This window comes from Staurois parvus, unplaced genomic scaffold (genome assembly GCF_062004578.1).
Source record: "Staurois parvus isolate SC_StPar_1 unplaced genomic scaffold, SC_StPar_1.0 ptg000091l, whole genome shotgun sequence".
Taxonomy (NCBI): Eukaryota; Metazoa; Chordata; class Amphibia; order Anura; family Ranidae; genus Staurois; species Staurois parvus.
This window is the reverse complement of record NW_028317887.1, coordinates 5911233-5929441: the sequence shown is the minus strand read 5'-3', so window position 1 is coordinate 5929441 and position 18209 is coordinate 5911233. Positions and strand designations below refer to the sequence as shown.

At 40.3% G+C, this 18209-nt stretch overlaps 1 long non-coding RNA gene across 1 annotated transcript in view; it reads right to left on the bottom strand.

The window, feature by feature from the left end:
* Nucleotides 1-18209, bottom strand: part of LOC149468197 (uncharacterized) — a 254065-nt gene that overhangs the window by 73344 nt on the left and 162512 nt on the right. The window contains exon 4 of the long non-coding RNA XR_016311782.1: nt 8421-8456. This is a non-coding gene — a long non-coding RNA (uncharacterized LOC149468197). The remainder of the gene's footprint in view (nt 1-8420; nt 8457-18209) is intronic.

Sequence of the window (18209 nt, the reverse complement as noted above, 5' to 3'; positions counted from 1 at the left end):
GGTAAAATCTATGGCTAGTCATTTTAACCTAGATTTCTGAAGGTGGGTTGAACAAAAGAATTCTAACAGACTCCTCCATCTACACTAAGGAACGCAGATGGACACATCTCCACTGCTGGTATTCAGACAGCCAGCACCCACTGCTGTCTGAATACCCAAACAGTGACTGTATCTGACTGGATGCAATCATTGCTCGGCCAATAATTTTCCACAAAGCTACTTTGATTTTTCAATTGAAGTTTGGCAAAAAGCCAACAGGGCCAACAGGAGAACGCATAGCTTGAATTTTTGGAATCTGGTGAAATTCAAACCATGTATGATACGTTGAAGGATAGAAATTCTGCAAAAAAACAAAGAGGGTGAGATCAGTTGAGACCTAGATACGAACTGACCTAGGATAGCATATCCTAAAAAGATGTAACCTCTAAGCTGGGAAGCTAGCACAAATTGAAAGACAGACAGAAAAAAGACAATAACCTAGGCATGATCAAAGCTGGGAGCACTGATGAAACTTGAAAAGATACACATCTCAGCTCTATGGAAAATTAAATAAAACAGAGAGAATAATGAAATCAGGAAAGTATACAATATTAAACAGTGGAGCTCAGGAAGGAATATTTAGAACAAGCTTTACACTACATGAGTTTTTAAACCATGAGTTATTGGCTTTGGTCCTGTCGATGGGAGGTCATAACATTTATTTAAACAGGGTACATGCATTGGTAGTAGATAAAGAAGAAGCCATTAATAATGTGTTTTATGTGAAACTGGAAGACACATAAAAAAAAAAACTACCAATACCAGTGTTTTATATAGGGACTAGCACGCAGTGTACAGACATCAGTGTTATATATAAGGAATTGCAGAGTCAGTGTACAGATATCAGTGTTATATATAGGGAATAGTCAGTGTTATATAACACTGATATCTGTACACTGACTGCTATTCCCTATATATAACACTGATGTTTGTACACTGAGTGCCATTCCCTATCCTGACCCTATATCTAATAGCCCTGATTTCTATATACACTGAGTGCACACTGATATCTGTACACTGAGTGACACCCAATGTACAGATGTCAGTTATTTAGGAAATAACACTCAGTGTAAAGATATCAGTGTTATATAACACAGATATCTTTACAGTTAGTGTTATTCCCTATATATAAAAATAATATCTGTACACTGAGTGCCTCTCCCTATATATATCACTGACATCTGTACACGGAGTTCCATTCAGTGTTCAGATATTAGTGTGTTATATAGGGAATAGCAAGTTTTGTACGGAAATCAGTGTTATATATAGGGAATAGCAGTCAGTGTAGAGATAACAGTGTAATTTAACACTGATATCTGTACACTGACTGCTATTCCCTATATATAAAACACAGATATCTGTACACTTAGTGTTATTCCATATATATAACACTAATATCTGTACACTGAGTGCCTCTCCCTAAATATATCACTGACATCTGTATATGGAGTACCACTCAGTGTTCAGATATCAGTGTTTTATATAGGGAATAGCATGCATTGTACGGAAATCAGTGTTATATATAGGAAATAGCAGTCAGTGTACATATAACAGTGTTCTTTAACACTGATATGTGTACACTGACTGCTATTCCCTATATATAAACACAGATATCTGTACATTTAGTGTTATTTCCTATATATATCACTGACATCTGTACACTGAGTGCCACTCAATGTTCAGATATCAGTGTTTTATATAGGAAATAGCACGTAGTGTACAGACATCAGTGTTATATACAGGGAATAGCAGTCAGTGTACACATATCAACATATAGATATCAGTGTTATATACAGTGCCTTGAAAAAGTCTTCCTCCCCCTTGAAATTTTCCACATTTTGTCATGTTACAACCAAAAATGTCAATGTATTTTATTGGGATTAGGCATCTAGAGAGGGACATTTTTGCCCATTCTTCTTTGCACAATAGCTCAAGCTCTGTCAGATTGGATAGAGAGTGTCTGTGAACAGCAATTTTCAAGTCTTGCCACAGATTCCCAATTGGATTTAGGTCTGGACTTTGACTGGGCCATTCTAACACATGAATATGCTTTGATCTAAACCATTCCATTGTAGCTCTGGCTGTATGTTTAGGGTCGTTGTCCTGCTGGAAGGTGAACCTCCACCACAGTCTCAAGTCTTTTGCAGACTCTAACAGGTTTTCTTCTAAGTTTGCCCTGTATTTGGCTCCATCCATCTTCCCACCAACTCTGACCAGCTTCCCTGTCTCTGCTGAAGAAAAGCATCCGCACAACATAATGCTGCCACCACCATATTTCACAGTAGGGTGATATGTTCAGGGTGATGTTGTCAAGGTCCTACCTTTCCTCAGGGCTTGTGCTGCTCCATGTGCTGGCATCCATCTTAGGTGTCTGCAAAGCATTGTGGGATCCTTTATGCTTTCAGCCCTCTGCAGCTCCTCCCCCAGGAGGTGGCGGCTTATCACATATAAGTCTGCTGTTTGTAGCTGTCCATTGCATTCGTGTCCTGTCTGTTGCACAGCAGCAAGCTCCTGTTTAGTTTCTCATTGCTCTCCTGGATACCGACTCGGCTTTGGCAAGACTCCTTCCTGGCTTCTGACCCCGGCTCTAGCGACCATCCTTCCTGGCTTCAGACCACGGCTCTGGCGACCATCCTTCCTGGCTTCTGACCCCGGCTCTGGCGATCATCCTTCCTGGCTTCTGACCCTGGCTCTGGTGACCATCCTTCCTGGCTACTGTTCTACCAAGTCATCCGCTGTTGCTGTTGGACTTGCATAGACTCTGTCTTGTTTTTGTATAATAAACCTGCCTTTAATTGCACCTTCTTGTGTGTCTGGCTCCTCGCTCCCTGACAGATGTGCAGTGTTAATTTTCTGCCACACATAGCGTTTGGCTTTTAGACCAAAAAGTAAAATTTTGGTCTCATCTGGCCAGAGCACCTTCTTCCACATGTTTGCTGTGTCCCCCACATGGTTTCTAGCAAACTGCAGCCGGGACTTTTTATGGCTTTCTTTCAACAATGGCTTTCTTCTTCCCCCTCTTCCACAAAGGCCAGATTTGTGGAGTGCACGACTAATAGTTGTCCTGTGGACAGATTCTCCCACCTGAGCTAGGAACCTCTGCAGCTCCTCCAGAGTTACCATGGGCCTCTTGGCTGCTTCTCTGATTAATGCTCTCCTTGCCTGGCATGTTAGTTTAGGTGGACGGCCATCTCTTGGTAAGTTTGCAGTTTTTCCATACTCTTTCCATATTCGGATAATGTATTGAACAGTGCTTTATGAGATGTTCAAAGCTTGGGATTTTTTTATAACCTAACCCTGCTTCAAACTTCTCCACGACTTTATCCCTGGCCTGTCTAGTGTGTTCCTTGGCCTTCATGATGCTGTTTGTTCACTAATGTTCACTAACAAACCACTGAGGGCTTCACAGAACATCTGTATTTATACTGAGATTACATGACACACAGGTGGACTCATACTTAAAATTATAAAAAATATATTTTCTTTCTGTTATAAAACATATCCATTAAAAAAATGTAATTTCTTCATAAATGTAGGCCAAAATATATTCTGCCTAGGCGATCGGACCGGAAGTGGGAGCGGGTAGCTGTCAAATTCGTGTACCCGCTTCCCACCCCCACTCTCCAAAGGTGCCAATCCTTAATGGGGAGCGTGGGAGCAGTCCTTAAAGTGGAACTTCCCCTTTAAGCTTGCCAGGAGAAGGGAGCAATAACTAGTAGTATTTGTTTTTAAAAAAGAACATACATATGGTTACATAGATTACACTGGAAAAAAATAATAAAAACAAATACTGTTTAACACAAACTGAAGTAAAACAAATGATTTGGTATGACACAAAATGAAAGATAATAATAGAGGAGAAAAATAAATAGAAAATGAAAATGTTCAATAAACGAACAAGTGTAAAATGTGGAAGAATAGAGTGACAAGAAGAGAAGATATTTTGATGTTCCAAAAAAAGACATTGGAATAGAAAGAAGGAACAAGAGAAGCATTACTGGAAAGATATGATCAAAAGAATACAAGTACATTTTTCAGTAGACTACTGACAAAACTGCACCAAAGGGCTGGATATGGCCCTTTGCTAGCCTTTGTCTGGCCCTTGGGGCACTATTCTTCCCAATGATATGAGGTACTATTCCTCCTATTGACACCAACAAAGGGACACCATTTCTTACACTGATACCAATGATGGGGCATTATTCCTCCCATTAATACCTATGATGGGTATTAATGAGAGGAATAGTACCTCATGTTTATTTTCACTAATGCTGGGCCCGGGACATTCTCTACCCCCACTGGTCACAATCCGGCCCTCCTAAAGTTTGAAGGACAGTAAACCGGCCCTTTGTTTGAAAAGTTTGGAGACCCCTGGGCTAGAGCAATGAACAAGAAGTTTTCAACCAAACGTTGAGGAAAACTTGGGAGCTTGGCAACGGGCAATGGATGTATTTAAAAAACCTATGTTGTCAGGCATGCATACAAGCACGTGGGGCCATACAAACTACTGAGTACCATTTTGAGTTGCTGCAATGAAATTTCAGCAAAATGGACTAGCCTGCTGCATCTATTTTATACTTTGATTTTCGGGGTGTCTTTGAATTCAGTCCTCTGTAGGTTGATCATTTTCATTTCCATCAAACGATGGAGCATCCTTACGTTCCTAACACATTACCCAGTCCATATCAGTATAGATGTTCAGCATGATATTTTCCCCCATTGAGATCTGATGTGTTTTCAAAGTGTTCCTTTAATTTTTTTGAGCAGTGTATTTCTGCAGTGCCAGGAATGTGTCATTTATCAGCAGTGATGTGTTGGGTACAGATTGGTATGCAGCAGAACATCATGAATGATGTGACTTACATCACTGGACATTGTGATCCCTGGATTACAAAAGGGGATACTATTTTTCTGGGTTTTTTTTTCAATTAAAGGGCTTTTTGAAAGTGTCTGTTCTTCTTTCCATTGAACATATCTTAAATCATAAATTTATATGAAATCATAAATATGTAATATGAGATAATTTTGTACCCTGTACCCATCTCCTTAGACGTGTTGAGACATCCTATTTTAAAGGATTCTGCAAACCCCCTGTCCTTTTTGGACTACAGGAGAAAAAGAACATGAAAATGGGGTACATTTTTCTTTCACATGTAGACAAGGGGGTTGATTTACTAAAACTGTAGAGTGCAAAATCTGGTGCAGCTCTGCTTAGAAATTACAGCTTCCATGCTTTATTGTCAGAGCTTAATTGGACAAGCTGAAGATAGAAGTTGATTGGCTACCATGCACAGCAGCATGTCTTTGCTGAAAAAAAATCCTAATACATGCAAATTAATTGGTTTACGTGAAAGTTATAGTGTTTACAAATGGTGGTATATATACTTGGATTTTTTTTAATTTTTACTAGTAATGGCGGCGATCAGCGACTTATAGCGGGACTGCAGCGTGCATTTTAACACTGGGGGGAACTGACTTGGTGTCACTGACATCCCCAATGACACCAATACAGTGATCAGTGCTAATAAAAAGCAGTTGCCCCCAGTGTCAGAATGCCCGCCGCAGTCCTGCTATAACTCGCTGATCACAGCCATTACTAGTAAAACGCAAAAAAATTCCAGTATATATATCTCCATTTGTAAACTATAACTTTCATGTAAACCAATTAATTTACATGTATTGGGATTTTTTTTAGCAAAGACATGTTGCAGAATACATTTTGGCCTAAATTTATGACGAAGTTAGATTTTTTTATTTTTTCGACTGGACATCTTTAAATACTTCAAGTCCGGATACTTTTACCCCCTTCCTGTCCAGGCCAATTTTCAGCTTTCAGTGCTATCACACTTTGAATGACAATTGCGTGGTCATGCAACACTGTACCCATATGAATTGTTTAGCATTTTGTTTGAGACAGATAAAGCTTTATTTTGGTGGTATTTATTCACAACTTGGATTTTTATTTTTTTTGCTATGTAAATAAAAAAGTCCAAAAATTTTGAAAAAAAGTGGTTTTCTTATAAAAATTTATTCTGTTATCTTTTTAGTAAAAAACAAAGAACCCAAATTAGTTTATAACCAAAAATTGTAATTTTTAAACATTTTTTTTTACATTCTTATTTTTTTTATATTATTATTTGTTTTTGTTTTTTTTTACATAATGTCACCCTAGCAGTACAGTGTCACCATGGTGACACTGTACTACTTGTGGGGGGTGATGAAGATTTTTTTTTTTTTATACTGATTGCTTTTCCACCCATAAAGGCTGTAAAAGCAATAATTTCTCCTTCTCTCTGGCTGCATTCTTGCAGCCATTGAGAAATACTGTGTGAGCTGTGATTGGTCACAGCTTGTCACATGGTACAAGGCTGTTGTGAATAGCCTTGTGCCATGTGACCTCTGTGATCATTCACAGATTTCACACGTAGAAAGCAATGATGTCAGAAGTGACATCTTGCTTACTACTTTGCATGTGATCACTGATTGGCCAATCAGTGATCACATGATTGGGACCTTGCACAGAGGTCCCGTCCGACGATCGGTGTTCCGCTGTGTGACACAGCGGGCACTGGATCGCAGTGCTGCGCGCTCCCAGGGAGCACACACAAGCTTGGCGGGGAGGCCATTTATAAATGGCCACCCGACCCTGCAGTGCCACCGTCCAGCCGTTTATATACAACGGCCGGACGGGAGGTGGTTAATAGCAAAAAATAAAAAATATAGGGTTTTTTCAAAATTGTAAGTTTTTTCTGTTTATAATGTAAAAAATAAAAAATGCACAGCTGATCAAATACTACCAAAAGAAAGCTCTATTTGTGGGAAAAAAAGTACCTGGTCAGGGGGTAAATCCTCTGGAGGGCAAGTGATTAACCACTTGGTCTTTTTTCTGCCCTCACTTTTCTATGTTTCTTTGTTAGGAGTCTGCAGGAGCCTGACATTGCACCTGTTGTCTGTGATCATGGGTACAATGCTCTGTAGACTTCTAAGAAAAAACTTAAAAAGTGAACTTATCATTTAAGCAACCTTGTACATTATACAGCTATCAATCGGTTCACCACTACGTTACTGGCAGATCTTTGCAAGCCCCTGGCACACTCCGAAACATCATTGTGTTATACTCCAGAGTTACAATGCTGACCTGCTTTTTTTTAAAAGATTTAGTGAAAGTCTTTAACAGTTTCATAAATCCTGAGTAACATCTATTTTGGTGTTTACAAATTAGCAAGTCACTGGTGCATTTGTGATAGCCATTGTAAATCAGCTTCTATATATATATAAGACGGGTTAAAATACGGCTAAAGGAAGCAAAAGGGAAGGCACAAATACAGGGCACCCTAACAGAAGTCTTTACCATCAGAGGAAATTAATAAAGAGATAATAAACTTACCTCTCTGTTTAACTTCATCTGAAATTCAGCAGAAAGATAAACAAAACAAAATGCTACCACATTATTGAAATGGTATTTTGCATGCTATGGGTTTGATGTAGTACGGGCAATTCATTTTGTAAAGGAAATGCTCACTGAGCTTAAAAAAGGCAAAAATGTGCTTAATTTGAACACCCCAATTAAAAGCAAGGGAAGTAGAAAAAAACATGTTTTTATTGCACATGATTGAACATAGTTTCACCGTATTTACTAAGCTGAGTGAGCATTTACTGTGCAAAGTGAACATTAAAGTGGAGTACCACTCGACCTATCAAACAATAAAAGTTAGCAGCTACAAAAACTGTAGCTGCTGACTTTTAAAAAACAGTCACTTACCTGTCCCTCGGTCCCGTGGTGTGTCCTTTGCAGCTTGTTTCACTGGCTGTCCTGTATTCCAGGAGGCTGGCAGCTTCAGTGTGGGCACTCGGCTGTGACAGCTTGCGGCTTCACAGCTGGGTACCCACTGCGTATGCGCGAGTAGCGCTGCACTTCATGAATGGTCCTGTAGTCTTCAGGGACCTGTCACGTGTCCCAAAAGACTACAGGGAGGGAGGACACCTTCCGCTTCCAATTGTGTAGGTGATCGGACCGGAAGTGGGAGCGGGTACCTGTCAAATTCGGGTACCCGCTCCCCCCACTCCCCAAAGGTGCCAATCCTTAATGGGGAGCAGGGGAGCAGTCCTTAAAGTGGAACTTCCCCTTTTGGGTGGAGCTCCGATTTAACTTCTTAAGTGAACAGTCCATACTCCTTTAGTAAGTCACCCCAATTTGTTGTTAATACTGTGGCAGTGGAAAGAATTTGATACTGTTTGTGAAAACATGAATCATGTAGTTAGTTTGAACGTACATTTATGGAAACCTAAAAACATAAATAAGAAAAAAAAAACCTGAAAAATATAAGAGAAATATATTGTGCAATTATAAAATATGAAAGATAAAAATTCTGGTTTCAAACCTGAATTTCCCGGTAAATGAAGACAACGCTCTTCCCCTGGAAATAAAAGAAAGATTAGCTATGTTATTCACTAAAACACATTTAGAGATCAAGGATTGTGTCACAGAAATCTGAAATTCAGACAAACAATGATTCTCAAGCCTACTGAAAAATATTCAACAGAGACCTTGGCATTAGCAAAATTAGAAGTGGGCAGAATTAACAGGTGAAAAAAAAACATTTAAAAATCATTGGAATTCAGGGAAGTTGATTATCTGAAAATGAAAAATGTGTGCAAATAACTGTGTATATAGTAGTGAATATAGGAAGTCAACATCTTAGATGGCTCAGCATGTAATAGGATTGGGAGGAAGAATTTCAAGCATATGTTTAATTGAAAATAGGGTGCAAGAAAGAGCAGGAGAAAACCATATAGACAAACCAAAAAATTAACCCACCAAGAGATGAATAATGGGGGTTACTTACTAAAACTGCACGTTGCAAAATCTGGTGCAGCTCTGCATAGAAACCAATCAGCTTCCAGGTTTTATTGTCAAAGCCTGCTTGAACAAGCTGAAGTTAGAAGCTGATTGGCTACCATGCACAGCTGCACCAGGTTCTGAGTGCACCAGTTTAAGTAAATCTCCCCCCAAATGAGTACCTGATAGTTGAGAGTCGGAAGATGAACATTAACCCCTGGTTCACATATCCGCATTCTTGCGGGCCGTGTTTTGCACGGACACGAGAGCCCATTCATTTGAATGGACTCCCGTGCCCTGGGACACGCAGGGAAGAAGTACCTGAACTTCTTCTGAAAACACAGCCCGCACAGGAACCTCAGTTCCCAGTACGGTTGCGATTTCCAGTGCATTAGAATTAATGGCACCCGCCTGCGGACCGCATTCTTCTGTGTGGGTGGTGTGGCTGCACAGATTTTTGTGCGGATCCACAGCGGCACCACCCGCACATATGTGAGCCTAGCCTTAAAGCTATAATCATAATGGAATAGAGTAAAGCAGGAGATTAGGACTCTAAAAGGAAACTGAGAGTAGATAAAAAAAATTCACACATTTGATGGATAAATCACATGCAGAAATGTCCTAACAGAAGTTGAACACAGGAACGTTGCTCTTCAAGGCAGAAGTGATGTTATATGACCCTCTAGGCCTTCATAATATTGGCTACAAAATAGCTGCAACATGTTAAACATAGTGCTAGATAAGATTCTTCATACTGAGCTAACACTGGATTTGCATCTGCTATTTGGAAAGAACACCTTCGCATCAATGTAGGCAGTACAAAGCATATCAAACAACCCCAATGTAGAAACAACAAGCTATTATAAATGAATCCAGTGCTCAAGGGGCTATCTCGATGCTAGTAAGAGCTAGCCAGATTGCTCAAAACAGCAATAATGTATTACTGTCTATGGTAACATATAATAAAACATCAAAATTGGAATTTAAACTCTGCTAAAGAGGTGAATGGTCACACAGGATACCACAGGACAGACTTTCTAACTAAATATAAAACTAAAAAACAAATGTAGGCACCTTACAGTGAATTGGAAACTTCAGCACATTTACACTTTCCCCCTTTTACTTAGGTTGCCTTGCAATGACTTTTGCCCACAGAAGTGTCCATTGGACTAACTACATGCACAGGAATAATATATTGAGTATACAGAAGCCAGTTACTTGACCTTTTCAGTTCAGGAGCATCTACCCTCCTTGTTCCTGAAATATGTATGCATTTGAAATATAGCAACGTACTGTATGTACTATGTAAAAATGGTAATGGCATCCACTTTGGATTTCTTTAAATGTTATGGTAGCTAACAGTTCTTAAAACATTAGTTGCTTCATGGATAACAACAAACTTTGAACATAAATAATGCCATTTACAAAAAATGGAGTTCTAGACATTGACATTTCAAAAATAACATTTCACACTTTATATGCTGTATGTATTTATGATTTATACGTGTCCATTTGTTTCTTAGAACCAAGAATATGACTACCTAGAGGACAATCTACAATGGTACATGCACTTTTGAAACTGCATTCAAGCATACTTTCTTTTTATGTCATGCACTTTAGGATTTGCAAATTATATATCATTTTCACCTTAAGATTCTTCCATCGTATATGGGATATTAGTCTCTCAAGGACTCCTGTATATTATATTTTATTAGAGCTCATTGTCTGAAAATGTGACTCATACTTATGAATAAGTATACTGCTGATTTTGGCATTTTGATGGCCCTTCGAGACAGAGTTAAAGTGTCTTAATATGACTTAAAAAGCAACACCATCTTATTTTTTTCTTAGGCTTTCTATACATTTTGTTCAAGCTAATTGCTCCCTGGGGCCCAGCATAGAAGAATTGTATGACCTTTCCTGTGAATTGCAGTCTTATTAAAGGTTGGCTGACTTTAATATAGCAGATCATTTATATGGTAGATTGACCAATTCACTTCCTACAAACTCTTGGCTCCTGCAAAAATTGGATTAATAACATAAATTTTAAGGCTTCAGAAGAGACAAAACACAAATATGAAGTTTCATGACGGTGTATCTATACAAAATTTAAAAATGTACAACTGTAAAATGGTTCACTAAAGCAGATCAAGCATCAGAATTTTTATTTTAATTGTAAGCCTATGCATGCTAAGTAATGTGCAGGTGTAAATATTACAAAAACATATTACTGCTCAAAGTATTAACAGAACTCTTTTTGACAATGTCATCATCTTAGGTGTATATCTACTGCCTGGAGTAATATGCTTGCCCAGGGAGAATGCAGTCATGTAAATCCTCATACATGAGAAAACTAAAAATTAAAGTCTAGTTTTGGACTCTAAACCAAACCTACATAGAGCTGGGTCTCTATGAGGAATCTGGTAAACCTAGACCAATATACCATAAAAATCAATCTTTATTGTACACATATCACATAAACAAATATAAAATCATACATAATCCCCATACCACTCTGTATGTAGTGTATTACTAGTACTAAGTATTCTTATTCATTAATTTATATATATATATATATATATATATATATATGCACATAAGTAATGTAAAGGCAATACCAGGCACTGTAAACTCAGCTACAAACAAAGGAGGCACATGTAAAGTTCCATGATGGATCCGTATGGAACATCAAAAATTGCATTTAGCTCTATACTTGAACCCTTTCCAGCTGCAAGCACACAATAGGATCCTTCAGGGTGCAGAGTGGGAGAAGGGGCTGGTAAAAATGTTACATTTACCAGCCCCTTCCTTTCCTGAATAAACACAATGAGAGATTGGTACCAATTACATTGCTATGCAGAGCTTAGGGGGACACAAAAACTCAGCGTTTCTAAAGAGGGTAGCACTGCATTTTTATCCAATCTCTATATTACTGCTTTTGTTATTTTGAAAAGCCACAATAAAAAGAACAATAGAGGTAAAAAAAAATACTTGTGTGATTTATCAAATCATTTTTACATATTAGATCTTTGTGGTCCATGTAACCAGGGCCATGGCAGGGACATGTCTTTTGCCTATGTATGGTGTGCTAAAAGGAGTCCCTTTTTATCATTTCAGAAAGTTGTAAGGTATGACTCTGTATCCATACACCTAGTTCTTAGCCTCAACATCTAAAACCAAGAGGTCCATTAGCAACAGAGAATGAATATCAGTATCTGCTCACTGTTATACTCCATAGGGTTAAGCCACAATATAGCCCTTCCTAAAATGCAGCCTGTAATATGGAAACTGCAGTGCCGAATGGAATGCAGAGAAATGTGCATGATTGAACGAAAGTCAGTTATGTGACCTTCAATGGTCATTGGGACCTGACTGTTCCTTGCTCTATTTTTATATTTTTTCTCCATTCATGTTGATTGTGTGCTGCTGGCTCCAAACTGTTGCAAAAGGCACATTTGTAATGTACATACCAGTACAACATAAGTATGCAGTAGTTTGAAACAAACTTTTTATGCCTACAATTTCATATCAAACAACATCCAGTGCTAAGGACATTGAACTTTCTTGTCGAGAGTATTTGCCTTTGATATCAACCATGACAGAAAAACATCTAACTCCACTCTATCCTCCTACCAGCAAGTTGGTTGTACATGTTTTGGCTTTAAAACTCTGGGGTTGGTTTATTAAACTGGAGAGTGCAAAATCTGGTGAAGCTGTGCATGGTGGCCAATCAGCTTCTAAGGCTACGTTCACACTAGCCTTGTTAGCAAGTGGCAGACAGGCATTTGGGAAGCGTTTTTACCGTTTCCCAAACACCTGGGAAAATTCTGCACATTGCAGCACATGCTGCTGTTCAAACGGGAGCATTAGCTTCGCGTTGCGTCGCGGAAAAATGGACGCCTCTGGTCGAGTCAGGAGGAGTTGAAGCCCCCTATTCAAGTCTATGGTGCCGCTCTGAAACGCTTGCGGTGTGGTTGCAACGTGGTTGCAGGGCGTTTGCAAAGTGTTAACACCATTCAAACTTCATTATTGCCATTTGTGAGGCGTTTTTAACACTTGGTAAATGCCTAGCAACCTCCGCTAAACCTCTCCGCAAACGCCGGACCAAAGCTTGTCAAACGCTATAGGGGCGTTTGGCAAGAGTTGGAAAAACCAAATTCCTCACCATGACACTAATGATGGAGTACTATTCCTCACCATGACACTAATGATAAAGTACTATTCCTCACACTGACACTAATGATGGGGCACTATTCCTCAAACTGACACTAATGATGGAGTACTATTCCTCACACTGACACTAATGATGGGGCATTATTCCTCCCACTGACACCAATGATGGGGCACTATTCCTCACACTGACACTAATGATGGGGCACTATTCCTCTCACTGACACCAATGATGGGGCATTATTCCTCCCACTGACACTAATGATGGAGTACTATTCCTCACACTGACACTAATGATCGGGCACTATTCCTCACACTGACACTAATGATGGAGTACTATTCCTCACCATGACACTAATGATGGAGTACTATTCCTCACACTGACACTAATGATGGAGTACTATTCCTCACACTGACACCAATGATGGGGCACTATTCCTCACCATGACACTAATGATGGAGTACTATTCCTCACACTGACACTAATGATGGAGTACTATTCCTCACCATGACACTAATGATGGAGTACTATTCCTCACACTGACACTAATGATGGAGTACTATTCCTCACACTGACACCAATGATGGGGCACTATTCCTCACACTGACACCAATGATGGGGCACTATTCCTCACCATGACACTAATGATGGAGTACTATTCCTCACACTGACACTAATGATGGAGTACTATTCCTCACACTGACACTAATGATGGAGTACTATTCCTCACACTGACACTAATGATGGGGCACTATTCCTCACCATGACACTAATGATGGGGCACTATTCCACCCACTGATACCAATGATAGAGTACTATTCCTCTCACTGACACTAATGATGGGGCACTAATCCTCACACTGACACTAATGATGGGGCACTATTCCTCACACTGACACTAATGATCGGGCACTATTCCTCACCATGACACTAATGATGGAGTACTATTCCTCACACTGACACTAATGATGGGGCACTATTCCTCACACTGACACTAATGATCGGGCACTATTCCTCACCATGACACTAATGATGGAGTACTATTCCTCACACTGACACTAATGATGGAGTACTATTCCTCACACTGACACTAATGATGGAGTACTATTCCTCACACTGACACTAATGATGGAGTACTATTCCTCACACTGACACTAATGATGGAGTACTATTCCTCACACTGACACTAATGATGGAGTACTATTCCTCACACTGACACTAATGATGGGGCACTATTCCTCACCATGACACTAATGATGGAGTACTATTCCTCACACTGACACTAATGATGGAGTACTATTCCTCACACTGACACTAATGATGGGGCACTATTCCTCACCATGACACTAATGATGGAGTACTATTCCACACACTGACAATAATGATGGGGCACTATTCCTCAAACTGACACTAATGATGGAGTACTATTCCTCACACTGACACTAATGATCGGGCACTATTCCTCACACTGACACTAATGATGGAGTACTATTCCTCACCATGACACTAATGATGGAGTACTATTCCTCACACTGACACTAATGATGGAGTACTATTCCTCACACTGACACAAATGATGGGGCACTATTCCTCCCACTGACACTAATGATGGGGCACTATTCCTCCCACTGACACCAATGATGGGGCACTATTCCTCACACTGACACTAATGATGGGGCACTATTCCTCCCACTGACACTAATGATGGGGCACTATTCCTCACCATGACACTAATGATGGGGCACTATTCCTCCCACTGATACCAATGATAGAGTACTATTCCTCACACTGACACTAATGATGGGGCACTATTCCTCCCACTGATACCAATGATAGAGTACTATTCCTCCCACTGACACTAATGATGGAGTACTATTCCTCACACTGACACTAATGATCGGGCACTATTCCTCACCATGACACTAATGATGGAGTACTATTCCTCACACTGACACAAATGATGGGGCACTATTCCTCACACTGACACTAATGATGGGGCACTATTCCTCACACTGACACTAATGATGGGGCACTATTCCTCCCACTGACACTAATGATGGGGCACTATTCCTCACCATGACACTAATGATGGGGCACTATTCCTCAAACTGATACCAATGATAGAGTACTATTCCTCCCACTGACACTAATGATGGGGCACTATTCCTCTCACTGACACTAATGATGGGGCACTATTCCTCACACTGACACTAATGATCGGGCACTATTCCTCACCATGACACTAATAATGGAGTACTATTCCTCACACTGACACTAATGATGGAGTACTATTCCTCACACTGAAACTAATGATGGAGTACTATTCCTCACACTGACACTAATGATGGGGCACTATTCCTCACACTGACACTAATGATCGGGCACTATTCCTCACCATGACACTAATGATGGAGTACTATTCCTCACACTGACACAAATGATGGGGCACTATTCCTCACACTGACACTAATGATGGGGCACTATTCCTCACACTGACACTAATGATGGGGAACTATTCCTCCCACTGACACTAATGAAGGGGCACTATTCCTCACCATGACACTAATGATAGAGTACTATTCCTCACACTGACACTAATGATGGAGTACTATTCCTCACACTGACACTAATGATGGGGCACTATTCCTCACACTGACACTAATAATGGAGTACTATTCCTCACACTGACACTAATGATGGAGTACTATTCCTCCCACTGATACCAATGATAGAGTACTATTCCTCTCACTGACACTAATGATGGGGCACTATTCCTCACACTGACACTAATGATCGGGCACTATTCCTCACCATGACACTAATGATAGAGTACTATTCCTCACACCGACACTAATGATGGAGTACTATTCCTCACACTGACACTAATGATGGGGCACTATTCCTCCCACTGATACCAATGATAGAGTACTATTCCTCTCACTGACACTAATGATGGGGCACTATTCCTCACACTGACACTAATGATCGGGCACTATTCCTCACCATGACACTAATGATAGAGTACTATTCCTCACACTGACACTAATGATGGAGTACTATTCCTCACACTGACACTAATGATGGGGCACTATTCCTCACACTGACACTAATGATGGAGTACTATTCCTCAAACTGACACTAATGATGGAGTACTATTCCTCACACTGACACTAATGATGGAGTACTATTCCTCACCATGACACTAATGATGGGGCACTATTCCTCACACTGACACTAATGATGGGGCACTATTCCTCACACTGACACTAATGATGGGGCACTATTCCTCACACTGACACTAATGATGGAGTACTATTCCTCACCATGACACTAATGATGGGGCACTATTCCTCACACTGACACTAATGATGGGGCACTATTCCTCACACTGACACTAATGATGGGGCACTATTCCTCCCACTGACACTAATGATGGGGCACTATTCCTCACACTGACACTAATGATGGAGTACTATTCCTCACACTGACACTAATGATGGAGTACTATTCCTCACACTGACACTAATGATGGAGTACTATTCCTCACACTGACACTAATGATGGAGTACTATTCCTCACACTGACACTAATGATGGAGTACTATTCCTCACACTGACACTAATGATGGAGTACTATTCCTCACACTGACACTAATGATGGGGCACTATTCCTCACCATGACACTAATGATGGAGTACTATTCCTCACACTGACACTAATGATGGAGTACTATTCCTCACACTGACACTAATGATGGGGCACTATTCCTCACCATGACACTAATGATGGAGTACTATTCCTCACACTGACACTAATGATGGAGTACTATTCCTCACACTGACACTAATGATGGGGCACTATTCCTCCCACTGATACCAATGATTGAGTACTATTTCTCACACTGACACTAATGATGGGGCACTATTCCTCCCACTGATACCAATGATAGAGTACTATTCCTCCCACTGACACTAATGATGGAGTACTATTCCTCACACTGACACTAATGATCGGGCACTATTCCTCACCATGACACTAATGATGGAGTACTATTCCTCACACTGACACTAATGATGGAGTACTATTCCTCACACTGACACAAATGATGGGGCACTATTCCTCACACTGACACTAATGATGGGGCACTATTCCTCACACTGACACTAATGATGGGGCACTATTCCTCCCACTGACACTAATGATGGGGCACTATTCCTCACCATGACACTAATGATGGGGCACTATTCCTCAAACTGATACCAATGATAGAGTACTATTCCTCCCACTGACACTAATGATGGGGCACTATTCCTCTCACTGACACTAATGATGGGGCACTATTCCTCACACTGACACTAATGATCGGGCACTATTCCTCACCATGACACTAATGATGGAGTACTATTCCTCACACTGACACAAATGATGGGGCACTATTCCTCACACTGACACTAATGATGGGGCACTATTCCTCACACTGACACTAATGATGGGGCACTATTCCTCTCACTGACACTAATGAAGGGGCACTATTCCTCACCATGACACTAATGATAGAGTACTATTCCTCACACTGACACTAATGATGGAGTACTATTCCTCACACTGACACTAATGATGGGGCACTATTCCTCACACTGACACTAATGATGGAGTACTATTCCTCACACTGACACTAATGATGGAGTACTATTCCTCCCACTGATACCAATGATAGAGTACTATTCCTCTCACTGACACTAATGATCGGGCACTATTCCTCACCATGACACTAATGATAGTGTACTATTCCTCACACTGACACTAATGATCGGGCACTATTCCTCACCATGTCACTAATGATAGTGTACTATTCCTCACACTGACACTAATGATCGGGCACTATTCCTCACCATGACACTAATGATAGTGTACTATTCCTCACACTGACACTAATGATGGAGTACTATTCCTCACACTGACACTAATGATGGGGCACTATTCCTCCCACTGATACCAATGATAGAGTACTATTCCTCTCACTGACACTAATGATGGGGCACTATTCCTCACACTGACACTAATGATCGGGCACTATTCCTCACCATGACACTAATGATAGAGTACTATTCCTCACACTGACACTAATGATGGAGTACTATTCCTCACACTGACACTAATGA